This window comes from Vulpes vulpes, chromosome X (assembly GCF_048418805.1).
Source record: "Vulpes vulpes isolate BD-2025 chromosome X, VulVul3, whole genome shotgun sequence".
Taxonomy (NCBI): Eukaryota; Metazoa; Chordata; class Mammalia; order Carnivora; family Canidae; genus Vulpes; species Vulpes vulpes.
In genome coordinates this window covers 82,628,227-82,655,606 of record NC_132796.1, presented here as the reverse complement: position 1 = coordinate 82,655,606, position 27,380 = coordinate 82,628,227, and the positions used below count along the sequence as shown (strand labels likewise).

General features: G+C 40.9%; 1 long non-coding RNA gene and 1 other non-coding gene across 2 annotated transcripts; one reads left to right on the top strand and one right to left on the bottom strand.

Annotated features, from left to right (window-relative positions):
- Positions 1–335: 335 nt before the first annotated feature.
- LOC140596161 (uncharacterized) lies at positions 336–23,831 on the top strand. The gene is made up of 3 exons (XR_011998177.1): positions 336–458; positions 569–680; positions 22,385–23,831. It is a non-coding gene; the product is annotated as an uncharacterized lncRNA (long non-coding RNA).
- Positions 5,023–5,129, bottom strand: LOC112908453 (U6 spliceosomal RNA). Its single transcript, XR_003232930.1, has one exon. It is a non-coding gene; the product is annotated as a U6 spliceosomal RNA (small nuclear RNA).
- Positions 23,832–27,380: the final 3,549 nt, after the last annotated feature.

The window sequence follows — 27,380 nt, the reverse complement described above, 5'->3', positions numbered from 1 at the left end:
GGCTGCTCAGTGAAACTGGCATGATGCAGATGTGATAGCTAATATTCGATAATGAGCTAATGCTCGACATTATGTGCCAAATAATCAATGTGCACTGTAACCTAAGCACCACAAAACCCCGATTAAGGTGTGGATTCGTTTGGATTTCATGATTGTTTATTTCCTGATAATCTTGGTAAATGAAAATCTACCCCTCAGCCAGCCCACCTGACAAAGGCCAAACATGAACTTGTTGAACATTCACAGAGACAGACACATCTTAAGACTGAGATATTCCACAAGATCTGTTGGGATTAAATTCCATGTCCTTCAATAGCCGTGTTCCCCAGTCTCTCTGGAGTTTAACAACAAATACCAATTAACAAGAACATGGCAAAACCTTCTTCTCCCCTTCCTGCTGAAATTTTTTTCCAAAAGGGAAAAAGAATTAAATGGAAGTGCTAGCATATTCTATGAAGGTAGGCTTTCAAATATAAAAAAAAAAAAATAGGAAATTCGCAACATTGGTAGCAAACTTTGCTTTCCTTAGAGATGTTTTTAAGGTAATTTGATATTCTGTATTCTACAGGCCACTTCTACAGGGGAAAATGAAGTTTATTCACGGAATTTTATTGTTGAAAAATAGCTACTAAGCCTGCTAGCGGAAATGTGTTTATGTGGAAAGCTGCACTTTGAAGAAGGTAATTACTACTTTTATATGTTTCCATTGCCACTGCTCAATTCTCATTTTCATAGTTGAAAAAGAAAAACAGGTTTAAATAATGCAATGCTTATTAGCGTACAAATATGGACCTAATTGTCTCTTTTTGACTCTTAGAAGTAATTGGCAATGTCTTCTATGTAAGTGGGTTAAGAAATGTGCCACAGATGCAATTATAATAAAAACTTTCATTTGGAAATTGCAACCTTATCTTCATTGTCTTTTAGTAGTTCCACAATAGCTCCCTGTCACTCTGCACTCTCCTTAGAGGATCTGTTATAAGGATATGTGTAGAGCAGTAAAAACAATATACCCAGTGTATTGAATTATAGCAGTCCATCAGCGCCCTGTAGCACTCTGGAATACCACACATACTCAGGTTGCATTGAACAAAGCCAAAAGGAGAGTTGAAAATAAAAGCAAAATGGTTATTTGGCATGAAGTAGACCTTGAGATAACCCCCAGGTTTTTTTGTTTTTTGTTTTGTTTTGTTTTTAAAATTAGATTCAGTTTCCTTTTCAACTGGACAAAGCAATTCAGGAAGTAGCATGGCCTGACTGTTCTAGAATTTTCTTAGAACTCTTTTCACTGACCTTTTCTAAGCCTCGAAAAATCTTTCCGCCTAACACTGCACATTTCTTTTTCCTATGAGCTTAGAAAATTCCTCTCACATTTCAAAACATGTGCTAGAGATTGATGAGATTTTAGTTAAATTTGCTTGATGATTATAAACACTCATTTAAAAAACACTAGGCTCATTTCTATATGTGATTTCTCAACCTGGGAAAGTAAAAAACTCAAAAAAACAGATTTCTTTTTTGTTGTGTATTGCCAAATACTAGTTTAGCTGATTGTGTTTGTTTGTTTGGTTAGATTTTTATCTAGAATGAGTAATCTAATTGCCATTTCATAGATTCCCATATATATATATATGAATTTCAAAATATCCTTGCTATGTATATTCCATGAAGCCAGTTTTCAGTACATTTGTTTTATGTTATACTGACATCTATGGACTCCGTAAGAGAAATTCAGCTTTTTAGAAAAATTCTCTTGGCTGCTTATAAGCAACTTAAAATGTAACTCAACTATGTAAGATGAAGAATCTCTAAATCTACTACGAGTAAGCCACTGGCTAATCTTTGAATCTTATCACTTAACTCAAAATCATTACAAAGCTCTTCTACCTACCTACAATCAAAACTTAAGGAAGAGGTGCTGAGTCTCCACTAGTAAAGCATTAGCATCTCCTCTTTAATGAAGGATGGTCCTTATTAGTGAGACAATAAGGGGGGGTCCTGTCAGAGCATACACATTTGTTTACTGTATTCTTATGATAATATTCATTACTGTAATTACTGTGTCAAATACTGCACTAAATACTAGGGATATAATAATGCATAAATAGACACTGGCCCTGCCCTTAAGGAACTCACAGTCTAATGGAGGAGATGGAGAAATAAAACAAGCAATTTACAACAGAGTATGATAAGTACTATGATAGGATATATTTGTCAGAATAGGCTAAATGCTATAACAAATCTCAAGATGTCGGTGGCTTAACTCTGTAAAGGTTTTTTGCTCATTCAAGTCAAAGTCCAATGTAATCAGAAGGAGGCAGAGGGGCCTCTACTCCAGTCATTTAGGGACCCAGACTCCTTCAATCTTATAATAATAACACCACCTTCAAGACATGGTTTCTAAGATTGTTGTGGAAAGAAGGAGAGCTTGGGAGAAAACACAACCACCCTTACCTGGCTCTGCCCAGAAGCGCCACATCAATTCTGCTCACATTGCACAGGGGAGAACCGATCAGATGGCCCCACTTACAAAGGAGAACTAGGAAAGGTAGTTCAACTGTGTCTCTAAGAGAAGGAAACAGGCTTGGTCAACAACTATTGATAAGTTGATATAAATACTGGCAAGTAGAGGAAGCCAAGAAAGTAAAAAAAAAAAAAAAATCCTCTCAAATCTAATCTTATATATATTGTTAGAATAAGAACCGTAGAAAACTGGAGAAAATGGAGGAGAAAGTTAACTAGTAACTAGCTAACTAAGAGCTAGATAATGAATAACTTGGGTAAGCCAAGAGGCTTAGAATGATAATTTCACCTATAAGTTCTCATTTCTTGCTTGACTGTTGATAACTAGATGTAACTAGTGTTGACTACACAACCACTTCAGTGAAAATAACAATAAGCAGAGTAAACCAAAAAGCTTAAAAACTCAATCTTTCAAAATCTAACTTTTTATTTTTTTGTTAAATAGCATAGCAACTCAGAACTATATAAAACTAGAGAAAAAAGAGAAAAAATGTATAACTAGTTACCTAGTAACAAGATAACTAACAGCTACATACGACAGACAACTACAATTGGAATAAGCCAAGAGAATCAGAAATGCACATTCCACTCCATACTAATGTCCCATTTCTTACTTGAATAACAATGGGTTACTAGACATTGCTGGTTGTAACGATGTAAATAGTTAACTAGAGAGAACTAGAATAACTAGAGGACACCAAAAACTGAAAATCACATTCTTCTCAACTTTAACTTCTTATTTCATGCTCTGAGTATTGTCTAGCTCTGGATTTCCTCATTATTGTAATATGTCCCCTATTAGGGTGCCTCACTGTTTCATTGTAAACCCTATCTGCTCCTACTTCATACTACCCTGATGTTGAAGAACAATTCCTTGACTCAATGGCTACTTCAAAATGTATGCTCCATTACAGGTTAGAGCCCAATACTGCTGGATCGTGCTTAGTGGTAGTGGGCCACAAAAAGCCAGGTATGGAGTAAGGTCCTGTTTATGCAAAAGGAGAAGGAGCTGCTAGAACATGGAATATATCTGAAATACAGAGAGAGCCAAGCAACCAGATAGACAATGGAAGTTATGGGAAAGTACATTTGCAAATGGCATAATCCCAGATCGAAGTCACTTGAAAAGAAAAATAAAATTATTGGCTCATATAACTGGGAATCAAGGTACATCTGAAATATCTAGACCAGACACTCAAGTGATACCATCAGGAATATCTCTGTCCATCTTTTGCCTTTGCTTTTCTTTGTTTGTTGGCCTCATTCTTTTCTAATAAGTTAGGTTTTTCTTCATGGCAGGTTTTTTGTTATGGCAGGGATGATGACTGCTTACAGCCCTCTTTCTCCTAGATTTCTGACACAGAAAGCAAGGCCATTTTTCTCTAGCTCAAAATTGAAAACCTCAAGGAAGGACTCAAATTGGCTAAGCTTGATTACATGCTTAACCCAGAACAATCAATGTGGTTAGAGGAATGAAGTTTTATGTTTGGAGGGGCCTGAGTCAGAAGCCCACCCCTGTGACCAGTGAGACAGGGCACTATGATTAGCAGCTGCCTCACCAGAATCACTCCATTGGACAGGAGAAGCATTCCCCCAAAGGAAGTGGGGATGCTAGACAGTAAAACCAAATACAACCAGCACCAGGTCCAAGAACCTATAATTTAATTTTTCTGAGAAAAGTCCAAACCTGGACCTCTATTAAGATATTATCCAGGGATTTGACACAGATTGGAACTAAATTTGCTCTAGGATGTTGCTAGCTGAAGGATATTTGTGCTGTTAGAGTCTTTATTAGGCAGTCACATCTAATTAAGATAGCAGGAGGCATGGTTGGAATTGAAAGACACAAAGGTGAAGCCACATTTGGTGTAGAATGGAGGACTCTCAAGAGATATGTAATCTAGAAGATGTGTAATCTTATAATAAGTCCAGTGAGGCAACCTGTATATTTTACTACAATGGGTACAAAAATGGAGTCATTGATCAAAAATCCAGGGATGATGTACTGAAGAGAAGTGTAATGTACTGACTAAGGTGTCAAAGATGAAACCTCCAGATCCAGGAGATGAATCAGGCCATAATTGGAGATGTAATGGCCAAGGAAAGATAGGGTGCAGGATGTTTGCCCAAAGATGCATATATTTGTGCATATTTTTGAGAGAATCCAGTTTAAAAACAACGGAGAGCATCATAACTCCAAAGTTGTGACACACCTATGACCAAATTGTGAAGGTCCATGCATAAAATAGTGTTTGGATATACTAAATTATATAATGCATATAAAGTATTTTTTACAATGAGCACATATTAAGTATTCAGTCAATGGTTCTATCATTAATACTACTATTACTATGCACATGGCATTATGCCCATACAATATATATAATCTGTGACAATTTTATTTAATAGGTATTGCTCCTCCATTTTATTTTTTTAATGGAGTGAAACAATAAAAACAAAAAGAAACACAGTAGGGGAGAAGGTAGGAACTACTATGATAAAAATATGGAATGCTTCATGAATTTGCATGTCATCTTTGTGCAGGGGCCATGCTAATCTTCTCTGTATCATTCCAATTTTTGTATATGTGCTGCCAAAGCGAGCACTGCTACTCCATTTTTTTATTTTTATTTTTTTAAGATTTTATTTATTTATTAATGAGAGACACAGAGAGAGAGGCAGAGACACAGGCAGAGAGAGAGGCAGAGTGAGAGAAGCAGGCTCCATGCAGGGAGCCTGACGTGGGACTCCAACCCTGGTCTCCAGTCTCACACCCTGGGCCGAAGGCAGGCGCCAAACCGCTGAGCCACCCAGGCATCCCATTTGAAACAATTTGCAAAGATAACAGAAATGTTCATTTGTGGAGTTGGAATTTATTTTTTTAACTTTATTTATTTATTTATTGGAGAGAGAGAGAGAGAAAGAGACAGCAAGCATGAGCAGGGGAATGGGCAAAGTGAGAGATGCAGGGCTCAAACCCAGGGCCCTAGGATCATGACCTGAGCCAAAGGCAGATGCTTAACCAACTGATCCATCCAGGTGCCCTGCAGAGCTAGAGTCTAAATCTAATCTGTATGACTCCAAGATGTGTATTCTTACCAGTATGCTACATCTCATGGAATGCTGGTGATATCCTATGAATGACCAGGCAATTTACAGTCTATATTTGATGTTTAGAGCATGGTGTAGACTCTGGTAGTTGGCATTTTTATCCCTTATAGGATGAGAAATCTGTTGTTTAGAAGGTTGACTTGACATTTCTGGAGTTTTTCATAGAATTAATGATGCCACTAGAGCTGTGCAGAATGAGGTGTTCTACTCACTCAAGCAAGGATATTAGAGTACATCATATTATAGCTGTACATCACATTATTGCTCAGGTAGACTGAAATCCCAGGGTGTTCTAGTGCATAACGAGATACAGTGTTGTTCATAAGTCTCTGGGAGACTTCAGGTTTGTTACACAGGGGAACATGATGTGATATTCACGTTATCTACCTTCCTTGGAAAGTGGATTTCTCATCTTCCTTTCAAATCTATATCAATTTGTATGTCTTCCAGAAATGTAGGCAAAAGAAAATGTAGCCTAAGAGTCATGCATGGATAAGAGGCTTCAGGCCTCAACCCTGGACAGTGAAAGCACGGAAGCCTTAATAATAGTTTAAAAACTCCAGTGGGGGGCAGCCCAGGTGGCTCAGCGGTTTAGCGCTGCCTTCAGCTCAGGGACTGATCCTGGAGGCCCGGGATTGAGTCCCGCATTGGGCTCCCTGCACGGAGCCTGCTTCTCCTTCTGCCTGTGTCTCTGCCTCTCACGTGCTCTCTCCCTCTCTTTGTCTCTCATGAATAAATTAATAAAATCTTAAATTAAAAAAAAGCTCGTGGGAAATGCAACGTGGTTGGGGCTAGCTCTTTGTAAGAAGTTCTTAAAACCTTTGAACTTATGGATTTATAACTTAGTTAAACCTTTTGGCAGAAATCATCACCCCAGGCATTTGGGGGATAGTCTAATCACCCTCAAAGTTGAAGGTACCACCTTTGGCATCTTGCTTATTAAGCCCAGTTATGAATCCTACATATCTGGGATGCTTCCTCAGGGCAGCCTTTGCCATTTCCTGGATGGTTCCTACCTACTCACTATGCTTCTGAGATCCATGGAACATTAGGGTCCTATCACATATATATTGATGTTTCTAGGGAGGAAAGTAAAAATCAAATTAAATCAAATCAAATAAAATAAAAACAAAATAAAATTAAAAGATGAGGTCAAAATGTTTGGGAAATAGTGGTTAAATTTTCAACAGGTTTATCACCCATTATGGGACATCTTAGAGGTTTTTTATAAGCTTGTATATGCTATGAATCTTTAGGAGAAGCAACTAATATGAAGTTTTCCAAATGTATTTGACCAGGGTTTGTTTCTTCTTGATGACTACATACTACCATCTTATAGAAAACTAGTATGCTTCCATGAAACACAGCTTAAGGAATGCCAGTCTAGGCTAGTGCAGCAATAATAAGTATGATGTATATCCACTGTATTTATACTAGGGGATCAAGGTGGTGTCAGAAGTTTCTGGCAGCTCATCTAAAAGTTCTCAAGTCAATGCAGAGAAAGATCAAGAAGAACGCTATCCCCACCAGGCAGCATGTCTGACAACAAGTCTTTCGAACTCAGAAGCCAATGTCTGACACAGGTCCTTTGAGCTGCACCTTTGAGGTGCACCTGAGCTATACACCCTCCCCCTGCTTTGCTCTGCTCTGCTCAGTGTTGAAGGTTGGGGTTTATTGGTGTATACTGCAGTTTTGTCACTGGCATGGAAGCTCCTCTCTACATCCCAGTCATAATGGCATTAACCCTGACTATTTGCCTCGTTCTCATACCCCTCTCCCTGGTGACGATACATGATTAAATGATTGACTATGATGAGTAAATAAAATCACATATGTCTTAGGAGGTAAATTAAATTATATATGTAAAGCACTCAAAATAGTGCCATATGACATTCACTCAGCAAATGTTAGTTCCCAAATGGATCTTGCAAATCTCCTTAAAATCTGTAGCATCCATTCAATGCTTTTACTTTTCATTTGTGCACATCTTGATAATATATGGAATTTTTTTTAAAGCACAAACATGAATCAACTTCATTTAAAAAATTAAAATAGCTACAGAAACCTGTCACAAAAAGACAAGTACTATATTATTCCATTTATATGAAGTGGAGTAGAGTAGTAAAATTCATGGAGAGAGAAAGTAGAATGGTGGTGGCCAGGGGCCGCGGGGGACAGTGGATGAGAAGTTACTAATGGGTAGGGAGTTTCAGCTTGGGAAGATGAAAAATTTCTTGAGGTCCATGGTGTTGACAGTTGTACAACAATGTAAATGTACTTAGTGTCACTGAATTGTATACTTCAAAAATGGCTAAGATGGTAAATTTTGTTTTGGGTTTATTTTACCACAATTTAATGTTCTTAATTAAAATTAAAAATATAACTAAACTAAAATGTTTCTCTCTCTTCCTCTTCTCCTTAAAAAAACCTCTGCCTCCCTTTAGTCTCCTATTCAACTAGCTTTCCATACTGCCACTAGAATGGTGAGTCTGGCCACAATCCTCCGTATTAACCACTATGAGATAAAATGCAGTATTCACCCTGACATGCAAGGCTCTTCCCTTAATGCCCCTACCTAGCCTCATCTCCGAACACTGCCCTGCTTTGTATCTCTAGTCAAACCACACAAAATTGCTCTTATTTTTCCAAATGTGGTATTTCATGACTTCTTGTCTTTGCCTAAAATGCCTTCTCAGACTCCCTTATCTGCCTGACAAACACCTCATCCTTCAAGGCAAGGTTTGGTGGGGCCTTCTTTGACACCCTCACCCCCTCAGGCCAGGCAGAACACTGCCTCTTTTGTGCCACCACTCTCCCTAATATGGCACTCTATCACCGCAGGTAGCACGCTGCATTGCAATGGTTTGTTTATATGTCCATGCCTGTCACTAGATTGGGAGGACCTCAAGGGCTCATTCATGTTTGTATCCCCAGGGTTTAGAGCTCATTGCTTGCTATGTAGGAATTGATTAATGCATTGTTGAGTGAGTGAATAAATATAGAGAAGTGGAACCACTGATCTGTTCATTTTTATCCCGGTTTCCACCACTACTATCGATAGAAATTCCAAAACAAATTCCTTAAAGACATTGTGTGTTGTCTGGGCAGCAGGTTGATCCATACCTGGTGACAGAAAAGAAAGAGTGGCCAACCTCAAACGCCTAAATGTGTCTGCCTTCTTTTCTGCCCCTAAAGAAACCACACCAGGCTTGGAACCAAGAATGTTTCCCTTTCACACTGTCTAACTAATAAAGGATTTAGAGTTGGGGTAAGGAGTAGCACCGGAGGGGACTCCCTGAAGGAAAAGGAAATTTTTTCTGGTTTTCCCACATTGGAGCTGAACTCTGTTTTTCATAGAAATGCAATTATATATGATGCACACACTATTATACTTCAAGCATATTATGGGTTAAGTAGCCTTGGGTGAGCTGGTTTGGGAGTATGCCTATAATTTATAACATTGTTTATATGGGAAAATTGTTTCTGAGTTCAAAAAAACAAACCTTTGGAACGTAACTTGGTGACTTCCGGAATTCTTTTAGAAAGTACCGTCAGCATATCAATAGAAATCTAGAGATACATGAAAATGAAATGTTTTAATATATGATGATGGCTACAGTTAACGGTCACATTACAGGTATTCTGACTAGATTATACCAACTCTGGTCTGTAGTTCTTGAATTACACATTATTGCCACTTGGTATTCTATACCAAGGTAATCGAAATAAAGTTGAAAGAATGGAAGTTTCCGTTTTGACCCCCTCTCACAAAGGTCTACTGTTCAGTACAACCTATGAGTGTCATACAAGATTCCTGCAACTTTGCTTTAGGACACAAGCAGCCAGCAAAAGGGACACACCCTCTTTCAAGCACTTTTACAGCAAAATGTCAGGCCATGAAAATGACTCACTGGCTTACAGTTTGTCATCAGGGTAAAATATTCCCTGAAATAAAACAGTCTTCTGTAGGGACCCTCTGTGCGTAAACAGATGCATTTGCAAGCCCACATGACCTAAATGGTTATTTCTGGCCGTTCTCCTTCCCACATCCAAATGTTTGTGATATATTACTATGCAGTTGAAGGCTGCAAGGCAATATGCATGATTTGAGAGGAAACAGTTCATTTACTGACACTACACAGAAAAGTTGAAGAAAGAGGCTTTCTTAAAAAAAAATAGAAGCAGAAATCTAAAACTGCTTTTAAGAATCACCATTTTCCTGTTAGAAAAAACAATCATGGATATCTGTCAAATACTAATGACAGGTCTGTCAATCACACCCCAACCGCACCCCTCCATGTTTTCAAGAGCTTGTCTTCTTATTGTAAAACTAGCTTTTAACTATTTCCAAAGCAACAGAATTATATTGCTGCTATGTGTGACTGAAATGCATGACAGGTTGTTTGGATTGCAATCCCAAGGCCCCAGTTATGACCCTACCAGGGAACACACTCTCCTCATTCAATAGAGCCTTGTGTCTACATAATGTCAAACAAATGGTAGGGCACTAAACAAATAATGAGCTGATTCAGTAACCTGTGGAGTGTCTCAGGTTGGGCCTACACCAGAGGTTGGCAACTTGAAATTCTTCTGAGAGGCACAGTCAAGCCTGTTCTGTGAAGTTGAGGAATTGTCTGGGCCACCCTCCGACATCTCATCTTGATACACAGTTCTGAACATGTAGAACACATTAATTCATTAAATACTTAAATGAATGGACTTTAGGGAAAGACTCTCAAATCTGTATGAGGTGTACTAAAGTCACCTGATTTTGTACTCTTTTATCCATCTGATTCATACTCATTTAAAGGAACCATCTACTCAGGCGTGCAATATTTTTTTTTTTTTTAAATTTTTTTTTTAATTTTTATTTATTTATGATAGTCACAGAGAGAGAGAGAGAGAGGCAGAGACATAGGCAGAGGGAGAAGCAGGCTCCATGCACCGGGAGCCTGATGTGGGATTCGATCCCGGGTCTCCAGGATCGCGCCCTGGGCCAAAGGCAAGCGCCAAACCACTGCGCCACCCAGGGATCCCCAGGCGTGCAATATTTTTAAAAATGTTCCGCCAGAGACATCTTAGGCTAAGGCAAATTAAGGGGACTGATCTGCTTGTCTGCTGACTTAGGGCAATACTGGGTTCAAAAAAAGCCATATATTAAGGGTGGGTTCTATGGAGGGTAGGAGTAGGCAATGAGCTGAAGTGTTCAGGGCAGGTGACAGAAAAGATAGGGTTTCTCAGAGGGGCAAACTCGTCCTCTCTACCTCTGCTTTTCACAATCTCCGAATTCATCTTTTCATCCTTCCCTCTAACCTCAACACAAATTGGATACCCAATCATTATCCAAGCTCAACTTTCCTGCCTTTCCTATGAACATTTTTAGTGTCCCATTTAGTATGGACAGCTCTTTTTTTTTATTATTCATAGAGGCACGGGAGGGGGGGGCAGAGACACAGGCAGAGGGAGAAGCAGGATCCATGCAGGGAGCCCGACGTGGGACTCGATCCCGGGTCTCCAGGATCACACCCTGGGCTGCAGGTGGCGATAAACCGCTGCTGCCCAGTATGGACAGCTCTACTGACTAATACATCCATTACACAACTGGATTGTAATGTATCTAAAGAGAGGGACCTTGACTTCTGTTTCTTAGGATAGCTATGCAATGCTGGACATCTCTTCCCTTCTTGCTCCTGGTAGATATATTTTTTTTAAAGATTTTACTTATTTATTTACAGGAAACACAGAGAGAGGAGTAGAGACATAGGCAGAAGGAGAAGTAGGCTCCCTGTGGGATCCCGATACAGTACTCTATCCCGGGACTCCGGGATTGCCCTGAGCCAAAGGCAGACACTCAGCCATTGAGCCACCAGGTATCCCCCGGTGGATATATATATATATATATTTTTTTTTTTTTACAAGATTTTACTTACTTATTTGAGAGAGAGAGAGAGAGCACAGGTTAGGGTCAGAGGTAGAAGCAGACCTTCCACTGAGAGGGGGGCCTGATGGGGGTGCTCGATCCTGGGACTCCAGGATCATGGCCTGAGCCGAAGGCAGACACTTAACAGACTGAGCCAAACAGGCACCCCTCCTGATAAATATTTTACCTTGATCTTCTTTGTTTACATACATGTACAGGGCCCTCTGATTATTAAAAACAACAAAAACATAAATCTGCCTTCTGTAAGGTTTTCTCTTCAATCTGCTTCTTTCTTACTAGAGTCTTTTCCCTAGGTGATATCATTCAGTCTCAGAATTTCCACTATCCATCACACAGATGGGGTGTTTGTTTGTTTGTTTGTTTGTTTTTTACACAGATGGTTTCTTATTGGTGGTCCCCAGCTCTGATTTTGCCTCAGAATTCCAGTGCTACCTCTCCAAAGGGACTGACGATCTGGATCACTTGCTGTCTTCTCATACTTGGCTTGGGAACAAAATCCCCCTCTTCCTCGCAAACTGACTTTTCTTCCCTGACATACAGATCCCTGCTAATGGAGCATGGGATAAGTTCAGTAAGTTCAGCTTATTTCAACAATTATTTATTGGGTGCCTACCATGAACAAGATATTGAGCCCAGAAATCATGCCAGCATCTTTAAATGTTCCGTCTCATTCTCTGCCTTCAGCCTATCCAGAGGCTCGGTCAGTTCTTCTTGTGAAATGTCACCCATGTCCAAACCTTCCTCTCTATTCCCTTTGCCACCCACTCCAGCAGTCCCAGGACTCGTGGTTTTAAGCTTGCCTTGGAATTACCATCTACCTGGTTTCCATGCTAGTATCTCTCCTTCCTCCATTTCAGAGGTTCTCAAACGTTGCTGCCTATTAGTGAAACTTGGGGATCTTTTTAAAAATCTAAGGCCCAGGGACATTTGGGTGGCTCAGTTGTTGAGTGTCTGCCTTAAGCTCAGGGTGTGATCCCGGGTCTTGGGATTGACTCCCACATTGGGCTTCTTGTAGGGAGCCTGCTTCTCCCTCTGCCTGTGTCTCTGCACCTCTCATGAATAAATAAATAAAATCTTAAAAAAAAAAAACTAAAGGCCCTGGCTCACACCATTAAATCAGAATCTCTTGGGTTCAGACCGTGGTATCATTATTTTTGTAAAGCCCCCCAGTTGTGCATCCAAGCTTGTGTGTGAGTCAATGCTTATTTCATTCTATGCACTACTGCCAGGACTTCTACAAACACTGCTTTCCTTTTATGTAACTTACTGGCTCAAAACCTTTAATAAGCTTCCACTGCCCAGCATCAAGGCTCCTTACAATCTGACTCAATTCAGTCTCATGAAACCTGTACTGCTCCACCTCCATGACCATCTGCTGAACACATCTTCTCTGCTTATCCAAATCTCACTCATCCTCCAAGGTCCAGGTCATCCAAGAAGAAACCTTCCCTAAGGAATCCAGACCCACAGTAATTATCTACCCTCTGGGCACCTCTAGCACATTTGCCTATATCACCTTATATGGGTTAACATTCTCTGCTTTTATGTTTCATTTTCGTAATTAGTTTCTAAGTCCTGGGGACATAAGTCTCTATCTGCTTTAGATCCCCCACTGTACTTAGTCCAGTGCTTTGTACATTATAGACATTCCATAAATATGTGGTTGGTTTATGTCCAACCTATCAAAAAATGTTACAATCAACATGTAACTAACTTTATATGTTTGTGCTGTGTTGTAATATAAAATTAAGCAGTATGCTTAATCTCTCCTCTTGTCACTAGACTAACTGACAAAAAACAGGACAACGTCACTTTCAGATGGGACTGCTTATCTTGAATACCTCCTGGGTATAGCTAAGGCATGTAGATATACCATATATAATAAACCCAAGGGAGGCTATTAACAATTCAACATTTCCTGTTCGTGTGGGAATGCTAATTCCATTTATCAAACAAGGACAGAAACATTGTTTCTTTAGGCTGGTCCTCCCTTTTTGGCTCCTCCGGGTCCAAGGCTATAATCCCTATGGAGCCAGAGAAAGGAGAAAACCCTCCCACTGACCTCCTGACCACTGGCTTAGAAAGTCAGGCTGAAAATAGTTAAAGATTTCTATGTTCAGAATTGTTGAAATGGGCCATTTGTGATTGTGGTGTAGTATAAGAGGTACTAGACCTGGGGCCAGAGGGGATGGGTTCATATCCCAGATCTGTCATGTAATTGTCCTGTGATTTTTAAGTAAAATACTGAGCCTCTATGAACCTCAATTTCTTTATCGATGAAAGAGGATTAGTAATAAATGGTATAGTGTTTGGAGGACTAATAAATAAGACTTTATGTGTAAGTATTCCTAGCACGCAGTAGGACCTCAATAAATGTTCGTATATTTGAATAATAATGCTAAAATATGTTATTTGCTTATTTAGCCTAAAATGCAAATATTTTAACAAAGGGGAGACATCCAGTTCTTCAATTAACATTCCATACATTTTTAAATTGCTTTTTATTTGGTAATAATTTCTAATAGGGGCGCTGGGGTGGCTCCATTGGTTAAGCGTCTGCCTTTGGCTCAGGTCTTGATCCCAGGGTCCCAGGATCTAGTCTTGCCACCAGCAAGAAGCCTGCTTCTCCCTCTCTCTCTGCCCCTCCCCCCATTTGTGCACACACGTGCGCTCTCTCTCACTCATTCTCTCTCAAATAAACAAAGTCTTTAAAAAAATTTCTAATTTAAAAAGTTGCAAGAATAAAATGGCTTAAAGAATACTCACATACCCTTTACCCAGATTCACTTATAATTAACATTTTTAATCATTTTCTTTTATCTATCCAATCTATCTATATTCCTGAATCATTTGAGGGTAAGTTGCATGCATCGTGACCTTTTGCCCCTAGTACTTCGGTGTATATTTCCTAGGTGTAAGGATATTTATTCTCTTATGTACCACTTAACAACTTCTATGATATTAACATTAGTACAATATTTTATCCAAGCTTTGCCAATTGGCCCAATAAGGTCCTCTATAGCATGGGGTAGGACTGAAACATTTTCCATTTGTTTTCTCAATATCTCAGTCCTTCCTGCTTCCTCAAGAATCCTCCTTTCCCCACCTCTAATATTTGCAAACTAGAGAAAATAAACATATTGTCACACTGAAAGACTTTGAACAAAGAGCCTTTTAAAAAAGAAAGGAAGCAAACCAATCATGATGAGGATGGGCATACCATTTGTCCAAGTAGATTAAGATATTAAAAGCATGGCCATGCAGAAAAGATTTTAGACATTTTTTTCTCTGAAAAAGAATGTTCCAGAAAGAGAGAGTGAGAACTTGACCATGGTGGAGATCAAGCCGAAAGCTAGGTTTGGAGAAGGATTATGTCCTCCAAACTTAATAACCAAAGAATGCTATTAGGAACCTGGGCTCATTTGGGTCCTATTGTGGGTTGAACCATGATCCGCAAAAGACATGTTGAAGGCCCAGCCCACAGAGCTTGTGAATAGGGTTTTTGCAGGGGTGCCTGGCTGGCTCAGTCCAAAGAGCATAGGAATCTTGATCTTGAGGTTGTGAGTTCCAGCCCCACATTGGGTTTAAAGATTACTTAAATAAATAAATAAAAATTTAAATTTGTTTAAAAAGAAAAAAGAAAGAAATAGGGTCTTTACAGATATAATAACTTTAAGATAAGGTCATTAGGGTACACTCTAATCCAATATGACTGGTGTTCTTAAAGATTTTATTTATTTATTTATTTATTTATTTATTTATTTATTTATTTATTTGAGAGAGAGAGCAAGTAGGGGGAGGAGCAGAGTGAGAGGGAGAAGCAGACTCTGCACTGAGCTCAGAGCCCAATGCAGGGGTCAATCTCACAACCCTGAGGTCATGACCTAAACTGAAATCAAGAGTCAGACACTTAACTGACTGAGCCACCCAGGCACCCCAAGACTGGTATTCTTTTAATAGAAAAAAAGACAGACACATACAGAGAAAAACATTATGTGGAAATATAGAGACACATAGAAGAAAGATGGTCATGTGAAGACGGAGGTAGAGATTGGAGTATTATGATGCCAGAAGCCAAGTGATCCCTGGGGTTCCCCTCTCACCTTTAGAGGGAGTGAGGCCCTGTTAACATCTTGTTTTTGGACTTCTGGACTCCAGAACTGTGAGAGAATAAATTTCTATTCTTAAAAGCCATTCAATTTGCGGCACTTTGTTATAGCAGCCCTAGTAAACTAATACACACCCTTATTCGGGCATTGATGAGACATTTACTGAATAACTACCACATGCCAAGCACTATGCTAGGCACCAAGGAAATACAAAGATAAGATGGGACCTATTCAGGACGCTTGGGTGGCTCAGCAGTTGAGCATCTGCCTTGGGCCAAGGGCGTGATCCCAGAGTCCTGGTATGGAGTCCCACATTGGACTCCCTGCATGGGGCCTGCTTCTCTCCCTGCCTATGTCTCTGCCTCTGTGTGTGTGTGTCTCTCATGAACAAATAGACTCTTAAAAAAAAAAAAAAAGATGGGACCTATTCTCCCTTTAAAAGCTGACTTCAGTTTTCTATGATGGATTGGACTATTATTTTCAGGATCCCAGAGATGCCTTTACCTAACCTATAACCTGGCAAACACATGTTCTTTGTCTTATTTGCCCGTGTATGTAGCATATTTAGGTACTCTAAAGACCACGTTTCTCCTGGCATTTTGGACTATACCATTTATCCAAGGACACAGTTCTTCACAAGCTCACTCTCCCTGGGGTGGCTATGAAAGAAGAGTGGGGACGGTTCTAGGACACCTTTCATGTTGTTTCCTGCCCGTATCTTTCCTGATGTATCCATATTCCCAGTGATATTTTTCCTGCTCTAAAATGAGCTCTTCACACATTTCATGAAACACTATGCAGGGACCACAATGTGGCACTGTTTCATTCTTAAAATTTAATAAAATACACAGTTCATTTTGTGTGACAAAATGAGGTCTTCACCTCAGGGCTTATGGCTTGGGAAGGGGAGAGTGCATATCTAAGGCCCATTAAGTGTCAACCTCAGTAATGGAGCCCAGGTCATACCTCTTGAACCTTGATACCCTTGGGGCAAGCCCTTGGCAAATGGATGAAGTAGGCAGTATTCGTCTTTATTTTACTCCTACATCAGTGGTTAGAGACGCCATTTTCCATAATGGTCCCACCTTCTCCCCGCTGCCTACACCCAGTAAGGTGCCCTGACTTGTGTCCTTCCACATTCTTGCTTTGGCTGTGGTTATTCTGCCTGCTAAGGTAATAACTCATAGCAAGGGGTCAGCTAGAGGTGTGACCCCCCACAACAGAAATATTTTCTTTTTAAAGGGGACTACCTTAGAGATGAAAAAGCCATAAAAACCAAAAGGAATATAGCTGTAAGGATGGACTGGCATGCAATGGGTCGATTGTTTGGGGCAGGAGTCCTGTACTCTGTCATATTTGTGAAAATTTTTGTACATCTCCTGTGATTCTGGTTTGAGTAATTAGGCAATGAGGTAGATAGTGGTGTCACGCATGGACATGAGGGATACAGGAAGAGGCAGGTGAGAATTATGGGTAGGGATGGAGGCAGATGATATGTTTGGTTTCATAGATATTCATTTTAAGATGCCCATGTAGCATTCAGGGGATTTCAGCAGGCAGTTTGATACATGGATCGTATAAGAGATGTGGCAGGTGGTACTAATTTTGGAATCATCAGTCAACAAGTCTCCTCATTCTTCTGTGAGGTCATCATAAGTCTGGCTTCTGAGAGAACATTCAACAGCAGGTGGATGAGACATTTTTAAAGGGATAGACACTTGCAGGTATCCTTGAAACACTTTCACGGTCTTGGCCACTAGCTGGCTTTAGCTCTCCCACTTCAATCTAACTGCTCTTGACCCAGGAGAGGTATGTGGACTCTGGTTGTGAAGTGCGATGTAGGCAGTGGTTAAGGTATTCTCCGGAGAGTGGCAAGAGACCCTAGAAAGTCCAATGTCAGCCTTCTTGCCCCCACCAAGTAGCATTTATGAATCAAGGAGAAATGGACAGAATGAGTAAGAGGTTGTACACTCTTGGCTTTGGCTGTCCTCGTTCTTAATGCTTTGTCAAATCTTCCTGGCCTCCAGTTGGTACACCCTCCAAACCATTCTGTACACCATCAGGTGGTTCTTCATAAAACACCACTTTCATCAGTTCCCCCAAACCTCCAAAAGAACAATTTCTATTTGTTTTAGTCCATATTCAAAGTTCCTCAAAATTTTAGCCCTACCTTACAAAGCTGAACTAAACCTTACCTAGCCTAAACAAATGAATAAGTAAACATTTCCTGGCCTCTACACAAACTGTCTACTCGGTCTGAAAACAAACCAGAGTTTTTCAGACTGTAAACTCTTGTAATGTTATTATCCCACAACCTTGGAATACCCTCTACTAACTTCTCTACCTATATTGACTTCATTGAACACATACCATATACCTCCTTTGGCAATCAAAGTTCATTCTGCTCCCAACCTTCTCTTCCCTATTACAGTGAGCATGGTTACAGCAACCATATAGTCAGGATCGGATGACAATTTGGCAAATGTATCTGTGCTATGGGACAATCAGGGAGACACTACTTAAAACGGAGGCTATTCACTCCTCTGAATTGTATGGGAGAACTCCTTGCCTCATTAGTTTACCATGTTGTCTGTCCAGCTACACTGGAGGTATTGGAGGCTGAAGTACCCCTCAAGGCACCAATCACATGGTAGATATGAACTAGTTTTTTCAGTAAGTGTTTGTGTTAGGACTAGCGGCTGATGTTCTTTGTTGGAGTTTGGCAACATTATTTAGGCATGGCCCATCCTCTAAGAAGGCAGTGCACAAGGAAAATTAATGAGAGTAGACTAAATTCCGCAGAAAATACATTTTAACGGAGGAGATGAGCCCTTCTGCTGAGTAAGCTGAGCCCTAGTAAGGCGATCCTGCCTTCTTCTGAAGAGCTATGGAAAGAAATCACCTTGTGGGTGGTGAAACAGTTAGTCTTCATTTGCAGGGGGGATTTTAAGTGTCTTTATGGCTTTAGTCTGCCACAAAAGTCTCCCCATATTTAACATCTGCTCCTTCTTCAAATTACCTCAGCATTTTTCTAAGACGCTGTGAATATGAGCAAGGAGCTCTCACTTTTCGAAAGTGTCCAGCCAAGCCAAAGGGACATTAACTAGAGGTAGGTGGGGAAGCGGACCAAGAAGCTGGTCTCACCAAAGGAAGTTAGTTTATTCCCTGGGAAAGAAATGAAATGTGAGTTGAGTTCAAGAGGTAGAACAAAAACCATTTAAACTCCTCACGGCTAGACTAGAAATTGAATGGAAGCGGTAGATGAGATGGTAAAATAGGGCAATAAATAAGTCAGAAATTTCCTGTAACCTTGGGAGAGAAGGTGATAGTGTCAAACTGCTTCACACTGTTTTTGGATATCAAGAGAAGCTCTAGGAAGTCAGCAAACGTTTTTCTATAAAGGGCCAGATAGTAAATGTTTTAGGTTTTACAAGCTACAAACCTATAGTCTTGGTGGTACAGTCTCCTTTTTTTTTTTTAATGATCCTTTAAAAACATGCTTTTTAAAAAAAGATTTTATCTATTTGACAGAGAGAGGATGTGATTGAGCACAAACAGGGGGAACGGCAGAGGGAGGAGAGGGAGAAGTAGCAGGCTCTCCACTGAGCAGGGAGCCTGATGCGGGGGCTCGATTCCAGGACCCTAGGACCATGACCTGAGTCTAAAGCAGATGTTTAACTGCTGAGCCACCCAGGTACCCCTAAAAACACTTTTTTGTTTTGTTTTGTTTTTTAATTGTAGCAGCAGTTTGTCCACCTTTACTATAAAAGATGCTATATGTGTAAATTTCAGTTAGATTTCAACTTGAAAAATTCTCTTCTTGTGGTTATGATTAACTGCAGAATGGGCAGTGGAAACCCTCTAGGATAAATACGAAGATGATTTTGAATGAGGGAAAGACTAAAACCTAAGACTGACTAACTAGGGATCCTCAGCCAGCAAAGAAAGCAAGTACTCTCAGCCCTGAGTGGCTAGCTGGAGGAAGGGAGCAGGTTTGAGTGAACCTAAGTCTGTGCAAAAGCTGTTCAAAGTGGGGGGAAAATAGGACTGTGATTTGAGCAGGACAGTGAGCATCTGGCCAAATTAAAGCTGGGGAACTCCCTCAGGAGCCTTCATAACAGACCCAAACACAGTCTGGAAGCCGGGGTCAAAGAGACGCAAATTTTGAGGGTGTTTTTTGACCACAAAGGCAGGGGGAAGTCCTGGGCTTTGTAATTACCAAGCAACTGAGACTGCACTTTGGGAATAAGTGAAATTTCTGCAAAATGTAACTTACCTGCCTAGGATCAGTCTAAAATACCATAAGGGGTACACCCTGATGGATGGAAAGAAATTATGCCTGAAAAATTGGAGTCTGGGGACACTGGGAGTTCTGGTGCAAGAGAGGAAGAGGTTAGAAAGGTTGCCTTTCCCCTTCCCCCACAGGAACCACTTTTCACTAGGGAGCACAAAGCAGGCCAGAAGGTAGAAACTACAGACTTTCTAAAGCACACCTGACAAATATGCTTATGAGAAACCAAGGGAGGAGCTCCCCCCTCAAATGCTGACTGAAAAGACCTGAGGGCAACAAGTCTTAAACTGAGATCAACTTGTCAGGAAGATAGGAAGAACAATGCCTCGCTCACCCAGCTATAGCCCAGGGCTAGAGTGCTCAGAACTGAATAAATGCTCAGTGCCTAATTGGGAGGAGGAAGGGTTAGTGTGGGTGGTAACCACACTTACCACACGTGTGCTGAAAATAACCCTATATTTCAGTTTCCACAGTCTTTCCACAACCACTGTTTGATTTGAAGCTCACAAGCCAGTGTGATCCTAAGATAGGACAGAGATTATTTTCCCAAGTTTTACAAGACAATGAAACTGAGGCTCTGAAGGGTTGAGCTTGGTGCCCAAGTTCACACAGCTTTCAAATAACAGCAGCACACTCAAATCTCTCAATATTCCAAGTGCAATGCTCATTGAGAATTTAAAAGGCTCTTAAAGATTTATTCATTTATTTGAAAGAGAGAACACTCGAGAGCGGGTGTTGGGGGAGGCAGTGGGAGAGGGAGAGAGAATCGCAAGCAGACTCTGCACTGAGTGTGGAACCTGACTCTGGGCTCAATCTCAGCAACCTGAGATCATGACCTGAGGTGAAAGCAAGAGTCTGATGCTCCACTAACTGAGCCACCCAGGCCCCCCGAAAGGGCTTTTAAATGGAAACAGTTCCAAAGCCAGAGTCTGCATTCTCAAGAAAATGTTGAGGCTAACCTAAGAAAGCCACAAAGATGCAGTTGGGATAGTTTTTCATCCCAAACCCTTCATACCCAGGGTTTTCACCTGAAGCAGAAGGATACACTAAGCCATGACTTAACCTGCTCAGTTTATTACAGATGCTGAGAAAAATAGCTTTGATTTTGGATTTAAATGCAAAGTAGGATGGGGGAATTGAAAAGGGTTATAAATGACTCCTGTGCTAGGTGTTGGGGATACAGCAGCAATTAGGACACTGTCTATGACCTCAGGGGAACCTCAAGTCTAGTTGGGAATCCCAAGATAAATAGCTACAAAACAATGTGATAATTAATCTGATAGAGAGGGGAACTAGGATGAGAACTGAAGCCCAGAGAAAGAGGGGCAGGAAGTCCCACAGCACACCACCATGCTTCCCTAACACACTGACCCAATGCCTATCCCACTCCTGTACAAGACGGGAACAGTAATGCTGGAAATGTGATAGTACATGAAACGTGACCCCTCGTGAAATGAACTACATACATTGTAAAACGTAAGTCATGGCTCTATTGTTCTATTACAAGATGTAAACTGCAATTTTTTTTTATCAAGCTAGACACTATAAACTGAAAATCTATGAGCAGTATTCCCTTCTTTTCCACCTTCTGACACTATGCTTCTAGAAAGGAGGCTATGGCACTGGAAGGGTGGAACACCAAACTTGAGTTAAAAGTCTGGTTGGTTAACATCACCTGGGTAGGAGCATGACTGGAGTGCTTATAGGGTAATGTTATGTTCCCAGATTTATGCTCTTTGATCTCCTGGAGATAACGAAGGAGGAAAGTTTATCCAAATGGAGCTTCAACCTACTGGCTTAATTTTGCCACAAATGGAACTGCTGTTGAGGAAACCATAGTAGAAAAAATATTGTCACTTAGGATGGAAAAACTCATACAAGTTTCCTGCTATTACCTTATTGCAAGAATCTCAAGTACTTTGTTCAAGCCATCTATTGTCTTTTACATAGAAATTACTTGGCTTCACCAGTTTCTTTGTTTCTTTTTGTCGATCCTTGGTATAGAAATTTAAGCTTGTGTAGAAATCACCTGGTTTCACAGACGGTGATTACTTTATTAAATAAAAATAATAATAGCTACTATTTATTGAGTACCCACCATGTTCCAGGCCTGTGTGGACAACATCATGAAACCTCACAGATTTAAAGGTTTACCGGCCATTCCTACACCCCTGCAACATGTAATCTTCCTAAGTGCAGGCATTTAGCCTGTTTTGTTTACCAGTGCATCCCAAGTGCTTAGAAAAACGTTGAAAACATAGTGGATCCTCAATACATAGCCAATAGATTATAAAATTGAGCCTTGAGAGGTTAAGTGATTTATCCAAAGTCACATAATCAATTGAATATGGGGATCTTAACCCCAGTTCTATCTTAATGACAATCTCTTTGTTTCTTCCACAACACTAGGCTGCCTTTTGGTAAATGCGTTCCTGGTTTACGGTTGTGATGGAGGCATACGAAGTGACACCATCCATAAAGTCATCTGGAACCATCTTCTTGACATCAAAGTTACTGGTGTCTTTCTAATTCGTCTACTCTCCGGCACTCATGCCTGAACTACCTTTCTTCTAATCTCAAAGCATTCATTTGCTAGGCACCAAGTAAACATACCACCTTCTGCAGAGACAGTTCACACCCACATTTCCACACCACTCTTCAAAACTCTCCGTTTATACACCAAGATCAAGGCACTGGGCAAAAGAAGGATGTGGATGACACTTCTGATACAGCTCCCTACTCTGGCATTCAGAAAACTTGTCAGCACTCTGACAAATGTCAGCAGTAGAGAGTTGCAAGGAACCCCAAACATCATCTAGCTCAATGCCTCACCTAGTGCTGGAGCAATTCTAAAAAATTACTAATTCAGGCCAGTCCATGGGTATCACTAAGGGGGTAGGCAAGAGAGTGCCAGGATGTATGCAAAATTACAGGATAAGCCTGAAGTTTCTTCCTGGACCAATAATTTTCTAGATTGGGAGACAAAGTTAAATAATTCACCTACTGAATAAATATCACTTTTATATTTAAACCACTTCTGATATAGTTTATCACATAGAATACCCAACTCAACTAATGTTTAAAGATAAACAGGAGACTGGGGTACAGGTTACTGCTCAGGGAGTATTTCCTTGAAGAAGTGATATTTGAATTGTGGCCTGATGAGTAAGATTCAGTTAGCAAGGGGAAGAGAAGGAAGAGAATGGAATGAAGGGAGGTATGTGTTGTGTCCTTGGCAGGGAGAATAACATGTGTAAGAGTTCTAGGATGGGGAAAAATGCAGGATTTAAAGAGGTGGAGGCCTGAGTGCCCTAGGCCCACACTCCACAGTGAGAATGTTCTATTATCCCAAGATCTCTTGCAGCCCCTGCTAGGAGTCCTTTTTGCTCACATCCTGCCAAAACGCTGAAAATCCTAGGGGAGAAGGTCCAACAGCTTGGAACTGAGATGTTCACAGCTGTTCCAGCATCACCCCCAAATTCCTTAGCTAAGACCAGGAAGTCAGGAACACATAGTTATCATTGCTTAAGGATTTTTAACACATTTGCTAAAACCATCCACTCATTTAGATTAGAAACTGCTTGGTATAAAAGTAAACTAGTCAGGGGGATCTCTGGGTGGCTCAGCGGTTTGGCGCCTGCCTTTGGCCCAGGGGGCAATCCTGGAGTCCTGGGATTGAGTCCTGCGTGGGCTCCCGGCATGGAACCTGCTTCTCCCTCTGCCTGTGTCTCTGCCTCTCTCTGTCTCTCTATCATGAAAAAATAAATAAAATCTTAAAAAAAGTAAACTAGTCAGTGCATTGTACACACCATCGCAAGTAACAATATCAGCTAATATTTATATATTTGATCTTCACCATCACTTTTTGAAATAGGTGCTCTTACGGGTGCCTGGGAGGCTCAGTCAGTTGATCATGGCTCGGGTCATGATCCCGGAGTCCTGAGATTGAGCCCCACATCAGGCTCTCTGCTCAGAGCCTGATTCTCCCTCTCTCTCTGTCACTCTACCTACTTGTGCTCTCTGTGTCAAATAAATAAATAAATCTTAAAAAAGAAACTGATGCTATTATTACTTTTATTTTATGAATGAGGAAACAGGCTCCAAATGTACCCAGAGTCACATAGCTAGTGAGCAACAGAACAAAGACTATGACACCAGGTCCCTCTGGTGCTAAAACCCATATACTTAGTACCATGCTGCCCTTCTGAGCAGGGTTTGTAGGGAAGAGAAATTATGAGGACCTTAAACCCTGTAGGCCACTAAGCAAACCTGTTGTTCTACCCTCTGGGATTCCCTAAGATTGGATGGAGGGGCATGAAGAAATAAACTGTGTCAACTAGCTACCAAATGCCGGGCCTCGTGATAGGTAACCCTAAATGTGTTATTTCATTTAATCTTCAGAGCAACTCCTCATGGTGAAAAAATTATTATCCCCTATTTATACATGTGGGAATCATGGCCCAGAGTGGTTAAGCTATTTACCTCTTTGGTGAGTCCTGGAGCTGTGACCAGAATCCAGGCTTTAGCAATTCCCAAAGTCTGTACCCTTTCCATGAGAGCACATCAAAGATGGCTTAATATTTAACCCTTCCCTGGTTACATATTTGCACTTTAACAGGGGTATTTCTTGTGTGAATCTCACAGGACCATGGACTGGGAAGCAAGGCTGAGTGGGGACGGCAGGGTGGGCCTGCCTTAAATCACACCGGAATGGCATTGACCTACCTTCTTCCTGTAGTTCCTGAAGTGGGGCCATGTGCCAGGGAAGATAAATCTCCACTCCTGTCCCAGGCTTCTTCTCCTTCAACTGGGATAACAACTCTCAGACATTCTGGCAACCATAGAAACGGAGAGAGAGAGAGAGATTGAGAGAGAGAGAGGAATCAATCAAGAGTTTATTTGCAAAGGGTAATGTCAGAGGACAGACTTCCTTTAAATCCTGCTAACTCTGTACAGTTAAAAAGGTTACTGGCTCAGGAATTTGATTTCCCCCTGACTTGCTTTCAGTGGTTTGTTTTTTATCATTGACCAGATCATATTCTTTCTCTCATCCCACCACCTACCTTTTGCAACGCAGACTTGGATGTGTGTTCTTAAGTCTTCCCACCTCTCTCTTGCTCTGGCTAACCTAGGACTTTGGAAACAAACCCTACTGAGAAGTATGGACAGCCTGGGCCTTTCTAAAATCTCAAGCTGCTGAAGGAGATATGGTATTTAGTTAAGCTGAAGTGAAGCCCTGCATAAATCATAAAGAGGCCAACCTGGGTTACTCAAACAGGACCCTAGGAGGTGCTTGGGGAATAGTCTTGCAGGCAGCTTTATTTTTCTACAGCCGATTTACTTCCAAAATGCTGGGGCCCATGAGTACCCCAGGAGTAACTTGGCTCCCAGATGCTGGAGCGGGTCTTGGCCTTGGAGCACAGTTCTGGTGTTGTTTCCTGAATTCCCACATTGCTGTTTTCCACACATGGATCAGGCTTCATACTTCCTGTGTCTGGACCGTTTGTGTGTGTGTGTGTGTGTGTGTGTGTGTGTGTGTGTGTGTGTTTGTGTTTATATACTTGCAAAGGGTGGAAAGTGGGGAAGAGGGATCCAAAAGGAAGAATTTATGTTTCATATGCGTCCCTTTGTTCCCTTCCTGTTCAGATAAAGCTGCTATATTCTGACCAGCTGGCTTCTGCATGTGCAGGGCTAGTATCCTTGTGCATAAATAGGAGTGAGTTTAGGAGTTGTCCTGAAGAAGGCTACTTCTCAGTGTTTGGCTAATATATTATTTTGTAGGGTGTGTTTTGGGGGCAGGGGAGGGAGAGTTATGTGGGGTCTTAAATCCTTAGGATTTATTTTCCCTGGTGTACGTGCTTGCCTCTGCTTTTGTTTCTAGATGCATTTAAATGATTTAGTTGTTCACCAGGCAATTAGAGGAAGATGTGCTCATTTCACACTCCCAGTTGACTTGGTGGGTGGAGGAGAATGCCACTCAACACAAAGCACTATGGTTTTGTGGTCTTTCCCTCTAGAAGAACCTAGCCAGGGATGGAGGAATAGATTACAAGCCACATTCTCCTTCCTACTTTTCCGGTACACTGGGCCAAAGACTGCATGCAAAGGGCAGATTTTCAAAAAATTAAAACATTTCTTAATTGTCTAAATTAAAAACCAGGAAATTTCACATTAAAACATTTCATTTCTGGTTGCTCTTGACAAATCACAAGTCCTGGACACATGGAGCCTGCATTTCCCATGGTGTCGACCAAGCTGCTCCCTTTGCATGCCTGCTTTGCTGCCCAGAAGAAGGCAGCCTCGATCATTACCCTTGCCTCCTGACACCTAGCCTGAGGGTTGTCACCTCTAAAAAAATTTTTTATTGCAGTCAAATACACGTAAAATAAAATTTACCAGTTTAGCAATTTTTTAAGCATACAATTCAGTGGCACTAAATACATTCCAAATGTTGTATAACCATCACCACAATCTATTTCCAGAACTTTTTCATTATCCCAAACAGCAACTGTGGTCATTAAACAGTAACTCTGCATTCTTCCCTCTCCTCAGGCCCTGATCAGCACTAGGCTCCCCTCTGCCTCTATGAATTTGCCTATTCTAGGCACCTCATACAAGTGGAATTGTATATTTGTCCTTTTGTGTGTGGCTTCTTTAACTTAGCGTAATGTTTTTAAGGGAGAAACTGATTTTTTAAGTTGCCTTCTTTTTTTTTTTTTTAAGAGCATAGACACTGATTTTTATTGCACATTAAAGGAGCAGTTGCATTTTAGTGGGGGGAGGAGGCCAAATGGGTCAGTTGGTTTGGTGTAGAGGCTCTTTATTTACAAGCTTAAAATGATCATTATATCCATTATTAATACATGGAAGGTCTTGATGTACTTGGGCAACCCAGTGTCTTTACACAGGTGTTTTAGTTAGTGGCTAATTCTCCTGGTATCCCCCAGACGCCTCAACAGATTTTATAGTTAGGATATGAAGACACAGGGATGCTCCAGGGATTAGTTAAATGTGTGTGGCATAATTTGCTGTATAAACTCACTCTCTGGAACTAGTTTTCACTCCCTGCTCTCAACTTCCACAGCTTTTACTGTCAATCCCATTCATTTAACACTTAGCACACGCTTGTTAGTTGTCTTTTTCTGTACATACCCTGGAAGGCAGGAGCCAAGTCTCATCTCCCTTTGTTTTTTCAGTCCTGTCCATAATAGCAGCTTGATCAATGTTTGTTGATGTTGGCCTTCCCCTCCCCCTTCCTTTTAAGTAGAGCTGGCAAAGCATAACTTTAAATTCAAACCCAGTTTAAACAAACTGCAGGGTTTTCAGGGTAAAAACAAAAGGAAGTCTTGCGTGGCAGGAGAGAAGGAACACCTAAGACTCTTGAAGAACTGGGCCAAGCCCAGGT